This window comes from Scyliorhinus torazame, chromosome 27 (genome assembly GCF_047496885.1).
Source record: "Scyliorhinus torazame isolate Kashiwa2021f chromosome 27, sScyTor2.1, whole genome shotgun sequence".
In the NCBI taxonomy this organism is placed as follows: domain Eukaryota; kingdom Metazoa; phylum Chordata; class Chondrichthyes; order Carcharhiniformes; family Scyliorhinidae; genus Scyliorhinus; species Scyliorhinus torazame.
The window spans coordinates 17514779-17528379 of record NC_092733.1 but is presented as its reverse complement, the minus strand read 5'-3'; the positions used below and the strand labels follow the sequence as shown (position 1 = coordinate 17528379).

The 13601-nt window shown below is 47.5% G+C and overlaps 1 protein-coding gene across 1 annotated transcript in view; it reads left to right on the top strand.

Moving 5' to 3' along the window:
* The first annotated feature begins 4177 nt into the window (after positions 1 to 4177).
* The window catches only part of LOC140403259 (uncharacterized), a 66997-nt gene continuing 57573 nt past the window's right edge, over positions 4178 to 13601 (top strand). Inside the window, exon 1 of the mRNA XM_072491036.1 lies at positions 4178 to 4253. The gene's annotated coding sequence lies outside the window, so the exon portion shown is untranslated. The remainder of the gene's footprint in view (positions 4254 to 13601) is intronic.

Sequence of the window (13601 nt, the reverse complement as noted above, 5' to 3'; positions counted from 1 at the left end):
TGCCCGCCATCTCCAAGGTACAAGTCTGACGTGTGATGGGATACTCCCCAATTACCTGGATGAGTGCGGGTCAAACAACGCTCAAGAAGCTCAACACCATCCAGGACAAAGCAGCCCCGCTTGATTTGCATCCCCTCCTCCACCTTAAACATTCACTCCCTCCACCACCAACACAGAGTGGCAGAAGTGTTTACCATCGACAAGATGCACTGCAGCAACTCACCAAGTCATCTTTGACAGCACCTTCCAAACCCAAGACGTATACCACCAAGAAGCACAAGGGTAGCAGACACATGGGAACCCCAGCACGTGAAATTTTCCCTCGACAACCACTCACCATCCTGACTTATATATATTGCCCGTTCCTTTCCTGTTGCCGGGTCCAAATCCTGGAACTCCCTCCCTAACAGCAATGTGGGTGCACCTACACCACATGGACTGCAGCGGTTCATGAAGGCAGCTCACCGCCACCAATTAGCGATGGGCAATAATTGCTGATGTTGGCAGCGATCCAAATACCTTGAAGGAATAAAAAGAAATGATTGGAATTGTGGTGACAAGAATGTGGGGGGACACTAAACCCCCACAAGCAACCTATTTTAAATAGAACACATGCCCAACATTTTGTCACACTTCATACGAAGGCCCAAAAGAGAGATTGTGCGCATTCATCCTGATTAGCAAGCAGCAATGTATCAGCCTCGACTAATCCACAAGACTTTACCACCAACCACAATCAGACGATGACTCGACTCCGAATTTTGGCATAAGGTGTTCTGCAGCAATTCAATCACCCCAGGACTCAGAGTATCCGCAACACTGAATTAATCTGAACAGCAGACTTGATAAAGAGACAAATCCTGGATTCGAACAGCAGCATGAGGAACAATTGAATTGAACCTCACCAAGAATTTACTTAACTCTAAATAGACTCAACGGCCACAAAGAAACAAGTTTAGAGTTCAATAACAGATCAATACATTTCAGTTTCAACAACATATGTGCAATGTTGTAAAATATGTTGGTACTTAAGCTACCAAGAGCAATCCACACTGGATATATCAAAAACAGTTGGTCAATTCGATGCAGTCAGCAAAATCTACCCACAAATGAAGGCAAATTAAGCAAAATCACTCCACTTTCAGTTGCCAAATTGACAAGAGAATTCTGAGGCCTTCCTGCATTTTTCTGTATTTTGATTTATCTGAGTTGGTTTTGCATTGTGGAGCATTGCCAGGATATAAAGTGCCATCGTGGAGTGTGGGTAAATGCCAAGGTGCATTCCCATCAGTCTTAAGGGACGGACAGGAAAGATGGCCTAGAACAGCTCACAGTCTGAATTGGGAGCAGGTCGGCTTCTGGAGAAGTTTATGGAGAGCCAAATTGACAATTCGCAAAGGGCGACAGGCCTTGCTGTTTTGCAGGCACCCCCCTCCCCACCTGCCTCCTTGAACCAGGCCGATGCATTTGTGCTTCCGCTGAGTGAGTGCTGCGCATGTCGGAGCTGCCACCTTTCAGATGGTAGGGGAGGCCCAGTTCCCACTTACCCTCTCATAGATTATCATAGAATTTACAGTGCAGAAGGAGGCCATTCGGCCCATCGAGTCTGCACCGGCTCTTGGAAAGAGCACCCTACCCAAGGTCCACACCTCCACCCTATCCCCATAACCCAGTAACCCCATCCAACCCTAAGGGCAATTTTGGACACTAAGGGCAATTTATCACGGCCAATCCACCTAACCTCCACATCTTTGGACTGTGGGAGGAAACCGGAGCACCCGGAGGAAACCCACGCACACACGGGGAGGATGTGCAGACTCCGCACAGACAGTGACCCAAGCCGGAATCGAACCTGGGACCCTGGAGCTGTGAAGCAATTGTGCTATCCACAATGTTACCGTGCTGCCCCTTATGTGGACTTGAGATCCCCGTAGCACTATTATGAAGAAGCGTGAAAGGGGGGGTCTCCTCAATGCCATGGATAATATTTATTCCATTACTAACATCACCGAGGAACAGCTCGGCTGGGCATTATCACCTTACCTGTTTGTGGGATCTTGCTGTGCACTGTTTGGCTAATGTGTTCCCTCCGTTGGAACACTGAAAAGGACTTTATTTATTCGTTCACGGGATGCTGCCGATGCCGACTAGGCCAGCATTTCTTGGCCATCCCCCAAATACCCCTTGCGAAGGTGGTGGTGATGGAGAGCTGCCTTCATGGCCCACTGCCGTGCCTGTGGTGAAGGTGCACCCACAGTGGTGCTCGGAGACCCAGCGACAATGAAAGGACGGAGATATATTTCCAAGGTCAGGATGGTGTTGGGCTTGGAGGGGAACCTGCAGCCGGCGGTGTTCCCCATGCGCCTGCTGTCCTTGCCCATCTTGCTGGGCAAGGTTGTGGGTGAAGGTGCCGTCGAAGGAGCCTCAGCGAGTTGCTGCGGTGCATCTTGTAGATGATGCACACAGCTGCCACTCTGCGTCGGTGGTGGAGGGAGTGGATGAGGTGCCGGACAAGAGGGGACTACTTTGTCCTGGATGGCGTTGAGCTTCTCGAGTGTTGTTGGAGCTGCGCTCATCCAGGCAAGTGGTGGGTATTCCATTACACTCCTGACTTGTGCCTTGTAGATATTGGACAGGCTTTGGGGAGTCAGGAGTTAGGTTACACACTGCAGGATTCCCAACCTCTGGCCTGCTTTATCTATAATATATAATAATAATCTTTATTGTCACAAGTAGTTACATTAACGCTGCAATGAAGTTACTGTGAAAATCCCCTCGTCGCCACATTCCGGCGCCTGTTCGGGCACACAGAGGGAGAATTCAGAATGTCCAATTCACCTAACAAGCACGTATTTAGGGACTTGTGGGAGGAAACCGGAGCACCCGGAGGAAACCCACGCAGATACGGGAGAATGTGCAGACTCCGCACAGACAGTGACCCAAGCCGGGGATTGAACCTGGGACCCTGGCGCTGCGAAAGCAACAGTGCTAACCACTGTACTACCGTGCCGACCAGTCCAGTTTCTTACATGGTTGTACGTCGCTTAAGGATGGCCTGAGGTCGTTACAGGCGCCACATAAATGCAAGTCTCCCTTGCAAAACGTCACTTTCTGATTGTTTGGGGGGTGGGTTAGTGTGCAAACCTCATTCCAGAGGCCCCACAAATCTTCCCTTTTTGCAAGTCTTCCACTCATCATTAGCCAAGAATTACACAAAAATATCTGCAACCCTATCTGCTGACACCCTCGATCGCATTGTGTATTTGATTGAATAAATTCTCATTTTAGTTCTGCAATTTTGAAGCTCAATTTGCAAATGAAACAGCCAGCACCGTCCAGAGTACGCCTTGAAGACTGCTGCATCGAGTGTGTGTGCACGGGAGCTGAAGCCACAGAGTTGCAGAGGTCCAAATTTGGGGTAAACAATTTAAATCAGGACAAATCTCTCTCTCCATATCTTGACAACGGCTGCACGACTTACTTTCCCGCCTCTCGCTCGTAAGCAACAACGAGGGAAAGAAAGGCAACTATAATTAAGATAACATTTACATTTGCAATTCAAGCAGGACAAGAAAAGAAAGGTTCTATTTATACACGTTTGAAACAAACACACATACGAAACGATTCAATTAAATCGACAATGTGAAGTTATCAGAATGCTGGTCTGGAAATAAATATTTTGCAAACAGATGAGGGGGGGGGGGGGGGTTAAAAGTAGACGTTTATCTGAAAGGTCGCTAAATTCATTTTGAGGGGAAGAAATAACATTTTGCCAGTTTCAAAGTCGATTAAGCTCCAGTTATTAAACAATGGCAGTCTATAAATATTGGAAAATGGAAACTTGGGGTGAGAGAATGTGCAGGTCCCATGTCTCAAATGGATTTTTAAAGAGAAAGAGAGAGAGAGAAACCCCCCCCCCCCCCCAAAAAGAGAGGCTATTCCTATGTAACCGTTTCCTCTTCTGTTCAATCGAAGGGCCAGATAGGCAGGGTTGGCTCGGGGCTGAACGTGTGACTTCCTTATCAGGGCGCCACAGGCTGCTCCGAGTTCTTATCCGGAGCTGCACCTTGCAGGAGTACATCCTTTCCTGATCCCAAATAGGAAATCTGCTCAAAGCCAGGCACTCCAGAGGAGAAAGGAGAGGGGGGGTTGTTTGGGGGGGGAGGGGGGTTGGTACTTAAAAAGCACCACCAGCCACAAATGGAGACTGAAGAAAATGGCTCCGTCCAGAGACCCTCAGCACAGAGAGGATGGTAAGTGAGATCCCATTTTTACCATTCATTCACGAAAGAAGCGCAGTTTAAAGAGGGTCCCCTCTTGGGGGGGGTTGCATTACTGTGAGTGCGCCCCACGAATGAAACTGACCAGCTCACTCAGTTTCAATCAAATGAGAGAATTAAGCTTCTTTAAAGTGAAACTGAGTCGAAATATATTTGCTGATAAATTAAATTATAGGTACAAAAATGTTTCTCCTGAATGTCAAGATCCCTTGAATGTTTCAGGCTTAAACCTGTATGTCTGTGTGTGTGTGTGTGGGTGTGCATGCAGTAAACCCATTTAGAGAGAATTAACTAAGATTGCAATAGAAGAGTTTTAATAATTTTGGTAATTGGGAGATGAAGTAGCAAGTGGTCCCGTCCCATGGAAACGTGTTCGATAAGTTGCAAACGCTCCACATCTGGACTGTTACACTTGGTGATATTATTTGTAGGATGTATCCATTGTCAGGCCCTTCTGCATATTATTTTTTTGGAGGAAGGCTTTTGAGAAATCGAAGCGGTTGTGTGAGTCAGAAACTAACGGTGCACAAGGGCCAGTTGATTTGGAGAGCGATGCAAATATGGTTCTAAAAAGTGTGCTTGCCCAGAGACATCAGGGATCTCGCTCTCTCTCACATTTTAAGAAGGGTTGGGAGCTGTATTTTGAAGTGAAATCCTATTAAAATGTGGCTGATCCAAATTTGGACCAATTTCCTCGGTTTTGCCTGAAGAATCTGTGCTGGTAATTGAGAGAGAGAGAAATACAATCGTGTAGTTAACTGGACTGTTTCTCCATCGTGTTTAGCAAGACATTGCAGCAAGTGTACGAGATTTTGACTGTCGCTTTCTGCTTTCGGGTTTTTCTTTTTAATTCTGCTTTTGCTCATTTTTGCTCTGGTTTGAAGCCCCCTCTCTCTCTCCTCCCCCACTTTCTTCCTTGCAATGTCAAAACCGAGAGAGAATCTTGAGAGCGACCCTGTGACACGCTTTTGATCGCTGACAGATATCCCCCTGGCGAGGTGTTACAGAACGAGAAATCGGGAGGTTCGCTGATTGTAACATGTTGCAACTCAACTCCGACATGTTGCAATTTGCAAAAAAAAACAAGTTTAAAAATATCTCCTATATCCAACCAGTGGATGTCCAGTGTGCAAGGATGTGTCACTTTTCCTCAATCTTTTCCTGAGCAGCTAAGTGGATAAGCTAAGTGACATTTTAAAATTGGATTTTACTCACGAGGCATTTTTTTGTTGAAAGAATTAATTGCAGGTGAAACCCCTCCCACCTGGTTCTGGAGCTGATCTTTTATAATGTCAAGAATTGTTGGCAGGAATATAGCCATGCTGATTTCACCAGAATGTTATAGCATCTTCTGTGTGTGCAGAAGAGGTGAGGGGAAGAGGTGTGTGCTTGAGTGGGGTGCTCTTTCCAAGGGCCGGTGCAGACTCGATGGGCCGAATGGCCTCTTGCACTGTAAATTCTATGATTCTATGAGTATCAGTTCAGTATTTCCTAAATCTATCATTTTGTTTTGGCACATTAGACCCCCAGGAACCTGACCCAAACATGTTCAGGCAAAACTTAAATTTCCACAGAAAAACTGGCCACAGACATATACAACTCTCATTAAAAGATCACTCATGTCCTATCAGTAGGGTCCTCGCTGCCATCGTACCTTCCTGTATTTTGCCCCCTGACGTAGAGGGGGAAATATCCTAGTAACCCGAAATCTAGTCCATAAATTGGCATGTACGTCATTAGCAATGCCAGGTTGTGTGTTGGGACGCCTGAATTCTGATCTGCTCACAGAATTAGCAACATGGACACAACGGCAGTTAATAGTCTGAAAACTAATGTGAAATTAGACACTGGCAAAACTAAACTTCAGCATGGGTGGCCTCAACATCCCAGTCAAACTCTCGAAGCAGTGTTTCGCCACACAACGGTCGTGGTGGGCCACGTTTAAACCTCACCCAGCAACAGGAATTAAATGCCCTTTAGAGATAGGGGACTGGAAGCACGTCAGCTGTACAAAGCCCTGGTTACATAGAAAATAGGAGCAGGAGGAGGCCATTCAGCCCTTCGATCCCACCTGATGTATCGTGTTCAGTTCAGGCCACCACACCTTGGGGGAGGGACTGATTTGCCAGAATGATACCTGGACTTACAAGGGTTAAGCTACAAGGAGCGGAGGCGGTACAGTGGCATGGGGGTTAGCACTGCTGCCTCACGACGCTGAGGTCCCAGGTTCGATCCCGGCTCCGCGTCATTGTCCTTGTAGAGTTTGCACATTCTCCCCGTGTCTGCGTGGGTCACACCCCCACAACCCAAAAGATGTGCAGGCAAGGTGGATTGGCCACGCTAAATTGCCCCTTCATTTCAAAACAAACTGTTACAAGGAAAGATTACACAAACAGGGATTTAGATGGTTAAAGAGTGATTTGATCGATGCTTTCAAAGCACTAAGGGAAAGACATGTCAATAGGGGGAAACTATTTCCACTGGTCAGGGAGTCTAGGACTCGGGGCAGAATCTAAAAATTAGAGCAGGCATTTCAGGAGTGAAATTAGGACATGTTTCTACACATGAAGGGTGTGATTTCCAGGTCCCATCCGTGGCGGGACCCGTTGCGAGCGAGTAATGAAAATTCGGCGTTCCAACCAAATACAACATTCACCGGAAAATCCCAGCCTCGAACGAGGTGGGAAGACTTCGGCCAAAGTTTCCAACTCTCCACAAATTACAGTTGAATCTGCATTAATAACAGGAGATGTTTTGCAATCCACCGATATTCAGGGACCTGAGGACAAAGGCAATTATGGAGCCTGGTCATAGATCAGCCATGATCTCATTGAATGTCGCAACAAGCTTGAGCGTCTAAATGACCTCCTCTTGGTCCTATGCACAGAGTCCATTCACAAATACCATGCTATGAAAAAATTGTGATCTGCCGCTGCAAAAAAAAAGTCTTGATTGTACATTGTGATGATAGAAACTTCTTGTTACTTTTGGGATTGCTAGTGAGCCCCAGAACATGTGGCAAATGTAAACGGTGCAGTAATCGCCAGCTCAGCTGTACTTTGTTTCTGTTCCCCCTTATTCATGTCATGGCACAAAAACATTGAGGGGTTGAATACCCTCCACTGGTAAAATGTAAAAATTCTTATCTGGTCCAGTAATGCCTCAGTTAAAAAATTCTGGTCCTTGTTTTCAAACGCCTCCATGGTCTTCTCCCTGCTAATCGCCAATGTCTCTGCATTTCTCCACCTCAGGCCCGATTTTAACCGCTCCCCAGTTGACGACGTGATTTTTTTTTTGATCTTCCTCCGAATTTGCCCTCTGTTTTGCGGCACTCTCCCTCCTCCCCTCCCTCCCCCCCCCCCCCCCCCCTCCCCCGCCTTGGTGCTTTTTAACTCTAAAAATAAAAACTGAAAATGAAACCCTGCGATTTTTTTTTTTCAAATAGGTATTAAAAGCTGACTTAGAATGTTTCTCACTTAGTCGCAGTTCTTATGCCAGTCAGCACTTTCTGAAATGAATGCTCTCCAATAGTGATTTCGACAATGAGGAAAGGTCGCTCATTGGAAATGGAAGCTGATGATCCCAGCTGTGGGGAAATGTCGGGGACAGAGTTCGTTGAAATGCGGAGGAAAAACCTCCTGAATTACAGTTGGGTCAAAAGTTTGGCTTTAATCAAGGGGGGACGGGGAGGTAGAGAGCTGGAGAGGATTAGGAGATGCACGCCAGGGCTTCGGGACCAGGCAACTGAAGGCATCAGTGGAGCAATTAAAATTGGGGGCGCGTGCAAGGTCAGAATTGGAGGAGAGCAGAGATCTCAGAGGGATGTGGGGCAACAAGAGATTGCAGCGATAAGGCGGGACTGAGCCACGTGGAGGGGGTTTGAGAATTCTAAAATGGCCGCTTTACCAGACAGAGAAAGCTTCACGAACGCAACCAGTGGACGGAATTCAGCCCCTAAATATTGTGAGCTGACATTTCTCTACATTGCCACCTGGAGAGGGAGTTCCTTGATGGACACAGAATATGGGCAAACCAAAGGCAGTCGGGAAAACAAATCGGATTTGACCCCACATTGATCGGCACTTTAAACCAGAAGGGAATTTCGATAAGCGTTTGAAGGAGATGATAGCATGTGTATCATATTTGTTATCTTCTATTCTCTTCCCGCTCTAGGGCAGACTTTCATTTGTTTCCACAGCTAGTTATTCCTGGAACAGGTCGCTAGTCTGTTGCTAGGGGCTTATAGCTTGAGGGGCGCTGCTCCACATTAAGCGTGGCTGACCCGGAGTCTCTCCCGCTCTTACCGCCAGCCATTGGCGCGTTGGAAGGATTTGCGGGTTTGATGCACTCAACCCGTTTGGCTGCGTTATGAACGCAACTTGCTGGGTCAAGTCCTGAGGTGGGACTTGAACACGGAGCTTCTGGCCTGTTACCCGCTGCCCCACAAGACCTGCTCCAATTAGTTATCTAGGTTTGCTATCTTTATGTCCATGTATTAATATGCCGAAGTAACACATGTACCTGTAATCGGAATATTCTCATGTGTACACATTCCCTGGATTGCAATAACGCCTATACTTGGAAAGGTGCTTCATTGGCTGGAAAGGACTTTGCATTGTCTTGGAAGGTGCGTTACACGTACAGGCTCTCTCGTGTCCAATGCGTTTGTTGGTCCATGTTCTGTTCACCATTCATTCCCCTCCACCTGCCACTCTTAACATTTGATGGGCTCTCCGTTCCTCAATGCCAGTAACCTGCTGGTACCAATTACCCCAAGTGACCATTTCTCATGCCAGAGCTAATTGGTGGACTACCTTTATGTTGATTCACTCTCACTGGGTCAAAACCCAGGAACTTCCTCCCTAACAGCACCAGGGTTGTACCTACGCCACATGGACTGCAGCGGTTCAAGAAAGCAGCTCACCACCACCTTCTCAAGGGCAATTAGGGACAGGCAACAAATGCTAACCTTTTCATGACAATCAATTGATGGAAATGATAGTAAATTTGGCTCCAAGTGTCCTGATGCATTTGAGTCAATTAATTATAGTCTAATGTGTGTAATACAACGAACAAAGAACAAAGAAATGTACAGCACAGGAACAGGCCCTTCGGCCCTCCAAGCCCGTGCCGACCATGCTGCCCGACTAAACTACAATCTTCTACACTTCCTGGGTCCGTATCCCTCTATTCCCATCCTATTCATGTATTTGTCAAGATACCCCTTAAATGTCACTATCGTCCCTGCTTCCACCACCTCCTCCGGTAGCGAGTTCCAGGCACCCACTACCATCTGCGTAAAAAACTTGCCTTGTACATCTACTCTAAACCTTGCCCCTCTCACCTTAAAGCTATGCTCCCTAGTAATTGACCCCTCTACCCTGGGGAAAAGCCTCTGACTATCCACTCTGTCTATGCCCCTCATAATTTTGTAGACCTCTATCAAGTCGCCCCTCAACCTCCTTCGTTCCAGTGAGAACAAACCGAGTTTATTCAACCGCTCCTCATAGCTAATGCAAATGTTAAAATGAATATTAATTTGTGGGCCGTAAAAACTCTCGTCACATTTTAGCCGTAAGGTTACCAAGGCTGCTGAAGCCAGTATCTGGAGGCCTGGCCACATGATCTCCCAAACATTTGCCCCATCTCCATTTTTAAAAAAATGAATGCCTTTCTAACAAACGGAACACTTTTTGTCAAATTCGATGTTTCTGCTACAGGCTGCAGTGTCTGCGAGATTAACCTTTGGTTCTTGGAGACTCCTGGGAGACTCCAGACGGTTGGCACCCTACCACAACAGACCAGGAAAAGATGATTGCGTGCCCTTAGTATCACTGGACGAGTGCCCAAGTTAATGCTCTGGGGATATAGGTTCCAATCTCATTATTTTGGCATTTAAATTCAGTAAACTCTGGAATTATAGAACTAGTCTCAGCAATGGTGACCATCAAACTAGCATCGATTGTGGTTAAAAACCCCTCTGGTCCACTAATCCCCCTTTAGGGAAGGAAACAGAATCATAGAATTTACAGTGCAAAAGGAGGCCATTCGGTCCATCTGCGCCGGCCCTTGGAAAGAGCACCCCACTTAAACCCACGTCTCCACTCAATCCCCGTAACCCAGTAACGCCATCTAACCTTTTTGGACCCTAAGGGCAATTTATCATGGCCAAGCCACCTAACCGCACATCTTTGGACTGTGGGAGGAAACCGGAGCACCCGGAGGAAACCCACGCACACACGGGGAGAATGTGCAGACTCCACACAGACGGTCGCCCGAGTCTGGAATCAAACCCGTGTCCCCGGAGCTGAGGCAGCGGTGCTAACCACTGTGCCACCATGACGCAAATCTGCCATTCTTACCCGGTCTGGCCGACATGTGACTCCAGACCCACAGCGATGTGGTTGAATCTGAAATGGCTGAGCGAGCTGTTCAAGGGCAATTAGGAGCAGGCAACAAAGTGAAAGAATGTTTTTAAAAACTCTATTACATGAGGCTGGATGAAGCTTCTGTTCAATCTGAAATTTTCTGGGATCTCCCTGTGCTACCTCGTCTTCAACCATGTGGCTTCAGGTTTTATTTTCTAGAAAACGGCATTACTCTCAAGTATCTGAAGATAATTTGTACGGCGATGTTTTGTCATCAGGGTTAAGATATCTGTGGCGGTATCAGTGAGAAACGTTTCATGTGGAGTAGTGGTTTTGCACTGTTGTGGTGAAAAGTCACAAAGGTGTCAGCCACACTGTGCCGTTCGATAAGGCGATGCCACAAAACACCCCCATACACACACACACACACACCTCTCACACATCTTTTGGCACTCTCTTGTGCTCACGGTGAGTCAGCAGTTAATCCTTTCGAGGGAACCTCTTTGCCATGATTTGCAGGGCATAAGGAGACCGGTAAGAACTAAGGATTGGCAACAAAAATATTGTTTCGAGAACATAATCACATGATTATCAACAAGATTAATCACAGAATGATACAGTACAGAAGGAGGCCATTTTTAACATGTTGTGTCTTTGAAAGGGCTGTCCAATTAGTCTCACTCCCCTGTAGCCCTGTAAATAGTTTTTGTTTTCATTTCCGGGATGTGGGCGTCGCTGGGTAGGCTGGCATTTATTGCCCCTCCCTAATTGCCCCTTGAGAAGGTGGTGGTGAGCCGCCTTCTTGAATCGCTGCAGTCCATGTGGTGTAGGTACACCCGCAGTGCTCTTAGGGAGGGAGTTCCAGGATTTTGCCCCAGCGACAGTGAAGGAACGGCCGATGTATTTCCCAGTCAGGATGGAGAGTGACCTGGAGGGGAACCTCCAGGTGGTGTTGTTCCCAGGGATCTGCTGCCCTTGTCGTTTGACAGTAGTGGCCGTGTGTTTGGAAGTTGCTGCCGAAGGAGCCTTGGTGACTTCCTGCAGTGCATCTTGTCGATGATGTACGCTGTGCGTCGATGGTGAAGGGAGTGAAATAGTTTGCAAATGTATCCAGTTCCCTGTTGTGAGATATTACTGAATCTGCTTGGAATACCCTTTCAGGCAGGGCATTTCTGGTCAACTCACTGCATTGAACAAATTCTCCTCCTCTTCCCTCTTTTTAAATTTAGAGTACCCAATTCTTTGTTTTTCCCAATTAGGGGAAATTTAGCGTGGCCAATCCATCTACCCTGCACATCTTTTTGGGTTGTGGGGGTGAGGCCCACGCAGACACGGGAAGAATGTGCAAACCTCACATGGAGAGTGACCCAGGACTGGGATCGAACCGGGGTCCTCGGCGTCGTGCTAACCACGGCACCTCCAGGCCGCCCATCTCCTCCTCCCTCTTTGCCAGTTACCTTAACCCTCTGGTTAGCGAACACCCTCTGGTTAGCGAAATGGTCAGTGAAAACCATTTCTCCTATTTAATCAAACACAAAATCCTTCATAAAAACCAAAGAAATCCCTTCATCACTTTGAGTGGCAGCCAGGCTCCATTTTTGTCACGTGATCTTCTGCCTCCGCCATTGGCCGACCCAACTTGCCAATCCCTGTGCACTGCCTGCCAACAGCCAATCGGAATGGGAATAGCCACTTCGCCCCCCCCCCCCCCCCTGTCTCCCCCCACTGGATGTTTTGCAGCCTCCTGACGCCAGACGCTTTTTATAAGTAATAAGTTCAATCAAAGAGAGTGTTTAAATATTACATAAATCTCCTGGTAATTTTTCTGCCTGATCAGCGAGGTAGCGCTTCGAGCAATTTACAGTTCCTCGGACCCTGTGCTGAGATTGGGAATTCTCGTGTTTGTCCCTGGCGGCTAGAAAGGGTCGTGTTTGAAGATTGGAACTTGATGATAATAATAATAATCTTTATTAGTGTCACAAGCAGGCTTACATTAACACTGCAATGACGTTACTGTGAAAAGCCCCTAGTCGCCACATTCCGGCGCCTGTTCGGATACACTGAGGGAGAATTCAGTATGTCCAATTCACCTAACAAGCACGTCTTTCAGGATTTGTGGGAGGAAACCGGGGCACCCGGAGGAAACCCACGCAGACACGGGGAGAACGTGCAGACTCCGCACAGACAGTGGCTCAAGCTGGGAATCGAACCTGGGTCCCTGGCGCCGTGAAGCAACAGTGCTAACCACTGTGCTACCGTGCCGCCAATGGATCTGTGATGATGGACCTGTGGCCGAATGTATCAGAAGCACTTGGCCTAGATGAATAAAGTACTCAACTAGATTTCATAGAGGGGTAAAGTGACAAAATGGGGAAAGGCCGACCCCAGCTCTAATTAAGCCACTGAGCTTTACAGGTGCAGAACTCCCATCTCCGTCCCAACAGATGACAGGAGGATTGTGAAGGAGGCTAGCGAGGCGGGTGGGGCCTGAGGTGGGGGGAATTTGCATCTAAATAAGGTTCCTGTCTGACTCGGGCATGCACGTATCTCACCCCTGAAACTGGAATTTCCTGAGCCGAAAATATCCCTCCTATTATTTGAATCCCAGCCTAATTCAGGATCGGTTTTCCTCACAGACAAGCCTTCGGCCTGTTCCTTTACCGTCTCCATTCCTCAACTAATTAAGGTGTTCCGTCAACATCGCGGTCTTCAGGACCTCAGTGCTCCACAGCTGTGAAGCAATCTCGAAATGTAGCCCTTTGCTGTCCTGCAGCAAACGTGTTAATGACCGGGCCAGTTGTTGGGTTGGGGGCTGAATATTGGCTCCAGGTTGCCGGGGAGAATTTACCATGCTCCTCTACCCAAATGCTGGCTGTGGGTTCTTTTGAATCCACCTGGGAGGGGCAGAGAGGGGCCTCAGCTTTAATGAACTGAATGACTGACCTGAAAAACA